Here is a 12,669-nt window from a genome sequence, read left to right as displayed (position 1 = left end):
CCAAGCTTAGGGAGGAAAGACTAATAAGTTTGGGAATCCGTGAGCAAGTGAGAACCCACTCACTCGTTAGCTGAAAAAGAGGGACATCTAAAAGGCATTACCCACACCAGTATGACAATGACAGAGCTGTAACAGTAGTGAGTGGTGATGGCAGAGCCTGTCCAGGCAGACAGCACCTCAGGCAGCCACCGCCTATCACTCAGGAGAGCATTTGAAACTCTTTGGCTACATCCAGTGTCACGACAGGAATGAGCTTGATGCCATGGTAGCCTCTGTCGTATTGCCACGTTGCACACAAGCCATGCTAGAGGTGCCGGATCAAAGGGCCACAGAGATCAAGTCACTCCTTTAATTAAATGTGGGGTGCCAAGGAAGCCTGGGGTGAATGCCCAAGGAGTGGATGGAGTCCCAAGTGAATGTGTATTACTGACAAGGACCAGTGCCTCAGACCTGGAAATTGGCAAAGCCTTCCTCTGAGTAAGGCTCAGAGGCATGACAAAGCCTTCCTCTGTCCAAGCACAAGTGTTTACCAACAATTAACCAGTATGTACAGAAACTAGCAACTGTGGCTTCCTCCTTCTGGATGAACAACCTGAGACTGCTCACCTACAGAGACTTCCTACCAAGGCTAGCAAATCCCTCCTCCTGCTTTATCCAACAAATACTCTGAGGTTCCCGATTGTCCCATCAACCCATGCTGAATGCGGCAATTAGGTCAATTTAAAACACACAGAGGGAAATAAGAGGCCAGGTAATGTGATGTCCTCAGCAAAAGGTCCAGCAAGGCAGAGAGGCCAGACCACTTGAAAACTGGACTACCCGATCAGTGTTTAAACGTGCCCCGTCAGCTTCCCTTGCCAAAGTTATGGCTACCAGGATCAAAGATGAGTAAAGGGGTCCAAGATTCAGAAGATGCTTGGGATCAATCCGGCCATTTGTGCTTAAGGGAAACCACCTGGCGAGAGCCATGGCTCCCCAGTTAGTTTGATGGGCAGCTATGGGTTTTATACAGCCTTAATTGGAGGCAGAGTGAGTGTTTCTAACAGGTGGACAGCTGCAGACATCAAAAATACACTATTTCATGTGCCTTTTGTGTCTTTAGAGAGGTCCCTTGGCTGTCCCACATGAGTTAGCTGCATCTTAGTTCTCCCACACCTCAAAATCTGTGTGTGCATAATATGCTCTTTTTACTTTATGTATGTTCAACATGCCTGCAGGGCTGCTTAATGGGAAGAATGTTCGTTGTGACAGAATGAAGACCCGAGTTCAAGTCCCCAGCACCCACATAAATACGTGGCTGTGTCTTACCCCAGTGCTGTGGGGGAGGGGAAACAAAGACAGAGTCGGGATGGCTGCAGAGGCTTGCCACCAGCCTAGCTCCAGTTTCAGTCAGAGATCCTGCCTTATGAAAACAATGTAGAAAGTGGCAGCAGGCGTCTAATACCGTCCTCTGGCCTCAGTGAGCATGATACACTGGTGCATCTGCTTTCACACACACACACACACACACACACACACACACGGAGGCAGAGACAGAGACAGAGAGAGAAGGGGAATGTGCATAGAAGTTGCTGGCCTCCTTATCTCTTACTTACTAAATCTTCTAGAAGTGTTACCATCCCACTTGTTTTCTCCACAGCAGAACTTACTATTCTCAGCTATTAGAGCCAAGACAGATTCACTCAGCAGTACCTTCCTCTCCCCGTGAGATACACACTCTGAAGGCACAAATAATTCTAACAGGGTGGCCAGCATATCAGAGGACACCGAAAGATTCAATGATTTTACTATGTTAATCCTGCCGATCCATGAGCATGGGAGATCTTTCTCGCCCATGTTCATAGCAGCTTTATTCATAATAGCCAGAAACTGGAAACAACCTAGATGTCCTTCAACTGAAGAATGGATACAGAAACTGTGGTACATTTCCACAATAGAATACTATTCAGCCATTAAAAACAAGGAAATCATGAAATTTGCAGGCAAATGGATGGAACTAGAAAAGATCATCCTGACTGAGTTAACACAGACACAGAAAGACACACATAGTATATACTCACTTATAAGCAGATCTTAGTCATATAGTACAGGATAGACATACTACAATTCACAGACCCCAAGGAGGTAAGTCTGATGGGCATCTTAGGCTTCATGTCGGCCCACTAGTTAAGGGAGTGGGGATGTCTCTGACATAGACAATGTTGCCTGCTTTTTGATCACTTCCCCCTGACGGTATTTTCCTAAAAGGCCACAGGGGAGGAAGACAAACTCAGTCCTCATGTGAATAGATGAGCTGGAGTGTCTGAGTGGCGGGGGAGGAGGCTCCCCTATTCTGAAAAATAGGGGAAAGAGGATGGAAGGGGGAGGTGGGACTGAGAGGAGAGGAGGGAGGGGCCTATGACCAAAATGTAAATTGAATTAATTTTTAAAATAATGTGGAAATCAAATAATTTATAAAATATAAAATAAAAATTTTTATAAAAGTAGAAATGTCAGAATCACAGAGTTAAACACCTTGATCAGCGACATCAAATGGTCATCTCTGAAAACACACATACAATATAAATAGTTTTATATGCACTCAACAGGTTGTATTTGTATATTTGGGAATGTGTGTTTGTGTGTGTGTGTGTGTGTGTGTGTACATATGCAACAAGAATTAATGGAAGAGACCATAAATTTGAAAGGAAGAAAGGAGGGGGACATGGAGGGTATGCAGGAAGGAATGAGAAGAAGGAAAAGATGTAATTGTATTATAATCTCAAAAATCAAAAGAAATAAAAGCACTTTGATCAGGCTTGCTACTGTTAGAGTGCTGTGAGCCACAGCAGGCCAATGATTCATTGAACCTACAAGAGGAGAGAAACACATGAAAAAGGTTCCCAAACTCATTTCATCACACAGTGACAAAGTATCCTGCAGAATCGGCATTTCATGACGGAAGTTCTGGCAAGTACTGGTGTCAGTTCCTAATCTCAATGAGAAGCCTAGAAACAAACTACCAGGCAAAACTAAACCAGGTCCTCACACAACCCTAATATACTCACAAGTTGGCATCCCTTTCTTAAAGTTCAGTGAACGCATGCTTGTAATCACAGCACTGGGGAATCAGAGCTAGGAGGTTCCTGGTGGCTTTCTGGCTAGCCAATACCCCTAATCAGTGAGCCTCAGGCCCCAGTGCAAGACACTATCTCAGAAGACAAAGTGGGACTGGAGAGATGGCTTGGCACATAAAGCACTTGTAGGGCATACTGATGACCTGAGGGTGACCCTTGGAACAACTCCCCCCAAATAAAGAAGCCAGAAGCAGTGGTGCACATCTGTAACTGCCACGCACCAACAGGAGATGGGAGGCAGAGACAGGAGTGGTGGCTAGTGTGGAAGCAAGAGAGACTCTGCCTCAAAACAAGGCCAAAGGTAAGAACTAACAAATACTGTCTCCATAAGTGTGCATTGGTGTTCTCTCTCTCTTAGAATAGATGATAGATAGATAGATAGATAGATAGATAGATAGATAGATAGATAGATAGATAGATAGATAGATAGATGGTTATCCTGAGGAATAAGATTCAACATTGAACTCTGGCCTCTACCCCAATAAGCACACACATCCAAGCACAAGTACAGCATACATACAAACACATACACACACACGATAAAGTTAGTGGATTCCATACTAAGGAACAACACCTAAGCTTGACCTCTGGCTCCATCCCTATGAGCACATATGCGCAAAAGCATCCACACATATACAGCAAACACCTCAACAGTCGGCACACACAGAGTTCAGTGACAACCATTATCTTTACTCTCTAAATTATTATATGGAATATTCCATACTATACATGTAAGCAGTGTGATTTAGAGGACAAGTCCCTTCTTTAACTGATCTGCACTTCTGTGGTGTAAGTCCGCCTGCTGCTGTGAGAAGGAATTGGCATGCATTTTCTCCTGAAATAGAAAGGCATTCTAAGAACATACATCAACCCTCAGGAATCCTTCCGTCTAAAACCCATGGATCAACTCATTCTCTCAGGGTTCCACTTTCTGTCTTTCTCAGCAGAGCTGGTTTGGAAAACTCAACTGGAAAGGTTTCAAATTTCTCAGACTTTATTCATTTTACAAAATATGCTTTGAAGTATCATAACAAATAATTGAAAGTAAACAGCACGTTTGAGCTCCGGTCTGTGTTCGTCTGTACTTGCGGCACACACAGCCCTTCCGGCTGCCATTCCTCCACTACCACTGCACCACTGCTTGGGTCCCACGGCTCAGGTTGGCTCGGAAATAATGCAGGGGGGAAGGAACGACCAGGGCACCGTGGCACGTGCCCATGGTGCCAGGTGCTTGGATGGCTGAGATAAGGGAGAATTACTAGAGCCTAGACAACACAGCAGGACCCTGTCTTAAAAGAGGTGGCGAAAGGGGAAGGTGAAGTGAGCACAATCACCACACAAACTCCCCCAGCTGAGGAGAGCACCCAATGGAGGCCTGTTAGGTACTCACCTCAGTACACACTGAGGTGTGTCTGAGGTGCTCTGTGGGCAACTAATGGCCAGACTCTTACAGGGCTGCCCAGTTTTCACAGCACCAGTCACTTGTGCTGTCTTACTTAAGAGAGGCGCTTCCTAGTCTCCATCCATCCTACGCGAGGCAGAAGTGGTGCTCACAGACATGAGTGAACAGGCCCGAGGGGGTCAGCTGGAACCTTAGGTGGTGGAAGCGCGATTTGATTTGGAGACTTCTCAGTTAAAGCCTGCCCTCTTTTTGCCTCTGCTGAACTCAGCAAGGAAGGCAGCAAAGCATAAAAGTCTTAAAGGGAAACTTGCGCTTTCCCCTGAAAGTGATGCGCTTGCTTTTTATTTTTATTTTTTCTGTCTCAGTAACAGGCAAACAGGTTCACTGTGCTTAAGCAAATAGATTAGCCATGTGACTCTCTTAAGAAAGTCCTAGAAGAGCAGATACAATCACAACAGGCATGAGACTTGCGGCCTGCTGTTTTCTTGCTCTTACAAATGTCCACGGTGACCTTAGGCCAAGATTGTTTTATCAGTTATTCACAAAGGTTATGAATAAACAAATTTCCTAAGCATAGGCCTGTCTTTCCTAATCTGTCCTTACCTTTATCAAGCTTACGGCAATAGGTAGCAAAGCATCGGGCAAATTTAGCACAGTGTCACAAGGTACGGTGGGAGGGGACGATGGGATGTAAGAGTGAATCACCTGGACTTAGGAGATAAGGGGCTCTTTGGGGGAGTGCCATGCAGACTAGAAGGCTAGGAGGAACACACTGGCATGAGGACTGGAGGCAGGGAGCCTAATGTGTGGTTTGCCCTAGGCTCACCCTCATAGCTTTAAAACTGCAGCCTCCAGATCTCACCTAGGCCAATGTCAGCAGCTGAGACTGTGGTCCATCTGGCAGCTTGGTTTATGCTCTCTGGGTGATCCTCAGCCACGGCCAGGATTGAGACTCACCGACTTATACCTGTGCTGAGACGAGTTCAGAGTCAACACTATGTGAATTGACTCTGAATGCAGATGGAAGTTTTATGAAAATTCAAAGTAAATTTTAAAACAGTTTTCTTTTTTAAGAACTTTTTCTTGGTTCTTTGTGAATTTAACAGCATGCACCCTAATCCCAATCATCGCCCCCTCACCTCCTACCCGCCCTCCACTCTTGCAACCTCCCGTCAACAGAGAAAAATTAAAATCTCCTGTGGAAGCTAGAGTGTGTTCATGTGTCTCACCGTAAACCTTTTTGTCCATACTTCTTTGTTTGCAAATGTTCATTGCAATGACTCGTCGGTCCACTACGAGGCCTCCGGCTTCTGCTACTCTATCAATACTGGAACCTCACTGGACTCCTCTCAGATATCCTGTTGTTGCCCTGTGTCATGGAGATCCTGTAGTTTTGGATCTGTAGGACCAGCTCCTTCAGGCACTCCAAGCAGTTCATGAATGGGGTAGATGTTGGGGTAAGACAATTTCAAAGCCTTGGATCTGGGCCTGAGGGGTATCTGAGTTGGTCAGCCTGCCATTCTCACGCTCTTGGGGCTGTTCAACAGCAACCCCTGAAACCAGGGCCAGCTTTACCCTGCTGCCCTGGCAAAGTCCAAGGCCCATTCTCCCCAGTGTTGCAGCTGGTGAAGGACATGGCCAGTTCTCCCATTCTCAGGACCCCAGGGCCAGTTCTCCCTCCTGCCAGAGGTGGCAAGGGATGAGGGAGGGGAGGAGAACCTCTCCTTCTCTCTCTGTCTTGGTATATCTCTCTCTCATATCCGTGGCCCCTCCCACACTCCCATCCTTGGGGCCAGCTCACTTGAAACCCCTGCATCCAGGATCAGTTCCACTGGGCTGCCAAAGTGCAGTGGTGCAGGACCTGCGCTCCCACGTGCTGCAGTAGATGAGAGGCAGGGCCAGCTCTCCTGGACAGCCTGGGAGCCAGCTCTCTTGCCTGCTGTAGGTGGCAAGGGGTGTGTGTGGAGGGGGTATCTCTCCCTTTCCCACGTCACCGGATGCCAAACAAGCGGTGGGACCAGCTCCCCATGCTCACACTTTAGGGCCAGTTTGCCTGCAGCCCCACCACCAGGGTCAGCTCTGCCGTGTTGCCCAAGCAAGGTGTCTGGCCTGCTTTCCCTAGTGCTGCAACTCGTGAGGGGCAGGGACAGCTCTCCTGTTCTCATGACCCCAAGGCCCAGGGCTCCCCCTGCTGCAGGTGCTGACAAGCCAAGGGAAGGGAAGTGGTAGGGCTAGCTCTCCCACGCTCACATCCTGGGGGCAGCTCACCTGCAACTCTAGCAACATGCAGGGCGTGCTCTCTGCTGTTCTCAGCACTGCAGCGGGCTAGGGGCAGAGGCAGCACTGCGGCTCTCATGCCTCCAGGGCCAGCTCTCCCACAACGCCCAGGTGAGGGGTGGGGCCAGTTCTCCACAGCCCTCAGATATCAACATGCCTCCAGGCAGCAGCCCAGACTGGAGAGGTCTGCCTGGCCTTTGATGATAACAGATCCCTGCTGCTGCCTGGATAGGGACCCAGACATCGCCCCCAGCGGCAGCAGGGCCAGGACTCTACCATGGTCCTAGATGGCATCATTGGCTACTCACATCAGGCTGTTCCTCACTACCTTCCAGTTCTGCCTCTCTTCATTATGTCCACATCCTTCTGTTTCTCTTCCTCTTTCATTTCTTCACCACTTGCTTCTCTACGTGGTGCTCAGGGTCTCTGAATGTCTGGAATGGTCTCAGGAGTGCTATGCCCTGCTGGTGTATTATGGCACAGGGCAGGGGTCCTCTCAGGCATGGTCTGCCCCTACCCCAGGCCTGCATGGTGCCAGAGTGGTGGTCATCTCAGGGCCCCAGGGCTCTGGTCTGGTGGTTTTCTCATTCTTCCCCCTTGTCTGGTTTGCCCAAGTGGCCCCTTGTCTTGGGCTCACTCCTGTTCGGGGCTTGTGGTCCCAGGCAGGGTTCTTCTAGTCTCTGGCTTGCTCCCCTTCCTAGGAGTCTGTCCAGGCCTACCTGGCATTGGGCTGGTGGTCGTCTTAGGCTTGCTTTTTTCAGAGAATGTTAGGAAACTAATTATTCAGATCTTCCTAGGTCAGAACAGCATAGACATATCCTCTCTCCTCTCTGCCCCCTACTGAAACACATGTGACAGAGCAGCCACACCTGCAGTGCCTCCCGGGGTGGTAAAATTGTTTCCCTAATGTCTATAATGTGTATAATGTGATGTCTTACTTATTTTAGATTTCAACAGTATTTATAATGAGAAATAAATTTCTTTATTTAAAAAAAACCCACATTAGATGTTTGTGCATAGTCTAAATATTGCTAGATTTTCCCAGGAGTTGGGAGGAAACCATTTCTGTAGCAATTTCTTTCTTCTCATAGACAGTCATTCAAACTAAGTATAGTCATGTGACTCCCATTGACCTAGCCATAGTTAGAGTGATCTGTCTGCCCAATAAGAAACACCTGAAGATGTGATTATCTAGCATTCTTTCTCTGACCTGTGATCCCTGGTGGCTTGTGCTGACTGGTGAGAGAGGGACAGTGGAGCCAAAGCAGGAAGGACTGCAAAGCCCACACAAAGGGAAATTAATTTGCAGGGCCACTCACACCATTTGTTGTTTTAAGCAATAACAGGTCCAATTATTCTGGCACAGTCTAGCCTCACGAATAACTACCTTCTCAATCCAGTAAATCTCAAATTATTTTTTGTCTTTTGCTATTCTGATCCATAGACTTTCTAGTCACAGCATTACCCACAATCAGTAAGCCTATTACTATTTCCCCCTTTTCCCTTTGTGTTGTAACTCCTTTCTGTCTTCCTTTCCTACTTAGTAATCCACTTAAAAACCCTTTAGGGATATATAAGCAGGATAGTCAGAAGGTTGCTGACTGAAAGGTGGCCCGATGGATTAGTGGATTTGCTGTACGCATGGGGATTTAAGCAAATATATATAAATATATGAAGGATTATGCAACCAGGTTTTCTCCAGTCTGATAAGAAAAATTTAAATATAAAAAGCATGGAACAAATGTGTTTCAACTGAACTAGAGGCATGGTTAGAAACTCATGTTGAATTTTGATGCTTCTGTCATGGTTCCATGCACTAGTCCCTGGAAACAGCAATAGAGCAAGCACACAGCACCATGCCAAGCACACAGATTTGTGGCAAAACGTATTCTACCAGCAGAGCAGAAGAGGCCTTGGAAAACACTGAATGGCATCCAGGCTGTATCCCTGAAAGCACAACTGGCTTTTGTTGTTAAGTGTGGAGACAATTTGATACTGAGATGCTGAGACATGAAAAAGCACTCAAAGCATGATGGGGCGTGTCAAGATGACACAAAGACCAGTTCAAACCACTGGGGATACCAGGACTATGGGAACATCAAAGTGAATGTGATTGGAATTTATTGTAATTAAATAAAATGTGGAGACCATGCAGATTTAGGAAAAGAGGGAAATGATGAGAAAGTTCTCCATGCCAATGTATGCCAGTTATTGAATGTAAAAGAAACAATAGAAGCAGAAAACCACCATTTGGCAACAATCATAATAATAATTAGTTCATGCAAAACACATCAATAAATGCTGAAATTTGCAGGCAAAATTTAGAAGACAAGTGGAATAGTTACATAGCCCCAAAGTATCTTTGTATAAAAGACCTATTCATTACAAAGGAAAAGAATTACTTTCTAATGCAGCAACCTGGCAGAAACCACCTGGATCAAGTGTAGCACCAACTGGAACAGCATCAAATGCTAATCATGAGGCAGCTAATAAGCTGCCAGAAAACATTTACATTGTCTTAGATATTCCTGCCAAGGATGCATGCATAGCCTGACCTGTGAGGGAACAGCAGAATCCCCTAAGCCAAGCAACATTCTATAAGGTAACATGCCCATTATCTTAGAAAATGTTATAGTCGTAAAGTCAGGGTAAAACTATGGAATTTTCTGGACTGAAGATGTGTGACAAGCGCCATGTGGATCTGTGTTAAATCATTTTGCTAGGAAAGCCATCATTAGGGTAATTGGTAAAATCTGAACGAAGTTGCTGATTGCATAGGTTAAGTTTCTTGTCAACTTGACCCACGCTAGGGTCATCTGGGAAAAGGAACCCCTCAACTAAGGAAATGTCTCCACTAGATTGGCCTACAGGCAAGGCTGTGGGGGTACTTTCTTAATTGGTGATTGGTGGGGGAGGGCCCAGCCCACTGGGTGTGGTACCAACCCTGGGTAGCTGGCCCTGAGTGTATGAGAAATCAGGCTGAGCAAGCCAGAAGGAGCCAGCCAGGAAGCAGTGTACTATGGTCTCTGTTTCAGTTTGGGCCTCCTGGTTCCTGCCTTGACCTCCTTCTGCCAACAACAGATTGTGATCTGGATGCATAAATCAAATGAAGCCTTTCCTCCCTAAGCTATTGAAGTAAACAAGAACAGTGAATGACATATGAAAAGTTTTTGGACTGTTCTTGAAAAGTTCCTGTAATTTTGAAATTGTTTTTAAAACATAAGAATCTCACTAGTTAAAACAATTTGTAATGCTTTTTGTATACTCATTTGAGATTTGTGGTATAAACTAAAAGCTGTAGTCTGTTTGAAAAAAAAAAAGCCTCCAGTTACATGGCATCTGCTGGGGTAATGTTTGTTTGATTATTAATTTTGAGGCAGGGTCTCACTCTGTAGATAGAGCTGGTCTCAAACTAGTGATTCCGCTGCCTCAGGCTCCTCAGTACTGAGATTACAGGCACACATCTCCATACCTAACTAGTTTTGTAACTTCTAATGAAGTACCTGAAACTAAGAATCTCAATTTTTAAAGGCTACGTACACTTGTCTTCCATGTTTAAGATTTCACAGTTGTTTACTGTTTTCAGAACAGAGAAGGGCTGTAAACACAAAAACTTCAAGAGAAAAGCTGATGGGGACCTAAACAAAGATTTGTTCAAACAACATTAAAGACACCGATAGAGACAGAGTACAAGACAAATATGTCAGCTTGCAGACATGAAGAAAGGGGGCTGCCAAACATTCTGGAGGAGAGGGACAAAGATGGAAATAATGAAGCAGCCCCATCTAGAAATGCCTTCACAGACAGGTCAGAGGTTTGTGTAGGGAATTCAGGAACTCATCAGGTTGATGATGAAATACAACTGATAATAACGTAATTAACTGATAATATAACTTGATAATAATAAGTGATCATGGAAACGTTAATTTAATTCCATCTCATGGACGAGAAAACTGAGGCCCAAGGAAGTCAAGAAAGGTAACATGTCTAAGAGCACAGAGCTAGTATGTGGCAGCCCTGGGAATCAGAGTCAGGTTGTCCGGCTCCAGAGAACACCTCCTTTCCAGATACATGTCACTGCCTTTTGCTACATTGAACTCCCACGTGATATTTATTCTCCAGATGTTACAACCCCTTTCCTATGGCTTCTGTTATTCCTGATACATATATCTTGGTTCTAATTCACTTACAACCTTTCCTTACCTCTTTCCTTACTGGCTTGGTGTCCCTGCTATGTACCAAACAGCCCTCAGGAGCCTGCATCCTAGAGGGGAAGTACATCAGCATGTAAATTTGCATGTATGTAAATTCCCTACTCTTTGCATCTCACGTCTTTAGTTTCCCACTAATGCTTCACAAAAGGATAGTGCTATTTATTTGCTTAGTTCCATTAACTTAAAGATCACTTACAGATGTCTGAAACTTGTTTATATATTTTCCTCAAAAATGAAAAGAACTGAATGGTTTGGAGGGGGCTTTTGTTTTGGATTTTTTTGTCTTATAGGGTTTTTTTGTTTGTTTGCTTTGATTTTTATATCTTTTAGAGAGAGAGAATATGAAGTTGGGTGGAAAAAGAGGTGGGTGGATCTTGGAGGAGTTGAGGAAGAGGTAAAACATGATCAAAAGATATTGTATAGAACCAGACTAATACCCCAACCAAGGACCATGCATGGAGATAACCTAGAACCCCTGCACAGATGTAGCCCATGGCAGCTCAGTCTCCAAGTGGGTTCCCTAGTAATGGGAACAAGGACTGTCTCTGACATGAACTCAGTGGCTGGCTCTTTGATCACCTTCCGCTGGCTGATAGGGGAGCAGCCTTACCAGGCTACAGAGGAAGACAATGCAGCCAGTCCTGATGAGACCTGATAGGCTAAGGTCAGAGGGAAGGGGAAGAGGACCACCCCTATCAGTGGACTAGGGGAAGGGCATAGAAGGAGGTGAGGGAAAGAGGATGGAGTTAGGAGGGGATAAAGGAGGGGGCTACAGCTGGTATTCAAAGTGAATAAACTCTAATAAATAAATAAATAATATATAGTGTATAAATTAACAAAAAAAAGAGGCCATGAATTTGAAGGCAAGTGAGAAGTATATGGGAGAGTTTGGAGAGAGGAGAGGGACGAACAAAATACTGTAATTAAATTACAATCTAAAAAATGTAATTCATTTCAAATAAATTGTGATAAATAATACTTGAACAATTAAAAATATATACATTGTATAGGTTTTTTTTAATTTAAAAAGAGAGAGAGAGAGAGAGAGAAGAAAGATCCTGGGCTGGTATTTACTCGCTGTGGCCCTTGAACTTTCAGTTATGGAGAACAGTCAGGTACTCTGCTGCTAGATTCAGTTGCTTGAGACCAAACCTTAGCTCCTCCCATTCAATCCACACCCTTTATGTCTCTTGTTAGAAAACAGTCTCTATTAAATACAGTAAAATATGCATCATCTTAAAATAATGGTTTTGAACCTCTCAGTGGGGTGTCCTTTCCTTAGGTCTTCTGTAGTTTTTTTCAACAGTGCTTCCCATATTCAAACATGTATTTCTCTTGTTAAATTCATTCTTAAGCATTTTGTTCTTCCTGATGTTACTGTAAATGAAATTGTTTTTTTAATATTATATTCAAATAATCAAGGACTGGGGACCCATGTCATGGTAAGGCACTCGCCTGGAATGTACAAGGCCCTGAGTTTTATCATTGGTGCTCTAAAAAAATTGTTTTCAAATTCATTATTAGTATATAGAGAGCTGAGTTTTGTTTATCAATCATGGGTCATGTAATTCACTTATTAATTCTAATAGCTGTGATTAGGTGAATATCCCTTAAGATTTTCTATATTTAAGACCATGTCATCTAGAAATGACCATTGGCT

At 44.7% G+C, this 12,669-nt stretch overlaps 1 non-coding gene across 1 annotated transcript; it reads right to left on the bottom strand.

Moving 5' to 3' along the window:
- Window positions 1–7,558: 7,558 nt before the first annotated feature.
- LOC129680305 (small nucleolar RNA SNORA17) lies at window positions 7,559–7,686 on the bottom strand. The gene has a single exon (XR_008720670.1). It is a non-coding gene; the product is annotated as a small nucleolar RNA SNORA17 (small nucleolar RNA).
- Between the last annotated feature and the right edge of the window lie 4,983 nt (window positions 7,687–12,669).

Source organism: Psammomys obesus, unplaced genomic scaffold (genome assembly GCF_907164565.1).
Source record: "Psammomys obesus unplaced genomic scaffold, mPsaObe1.curated_primary_1811, whole genome shotgun sequence".
NCBI lineage: Eukaryota > Metazoa > Chordata > Mammalia > Rodentia > Muridae > Psammomys > Psammomys obesus.
Note: the sequence above shows the minus strand (reverse complement) of the source record. Positions and strands in the feature narration are given on the sequence as shown.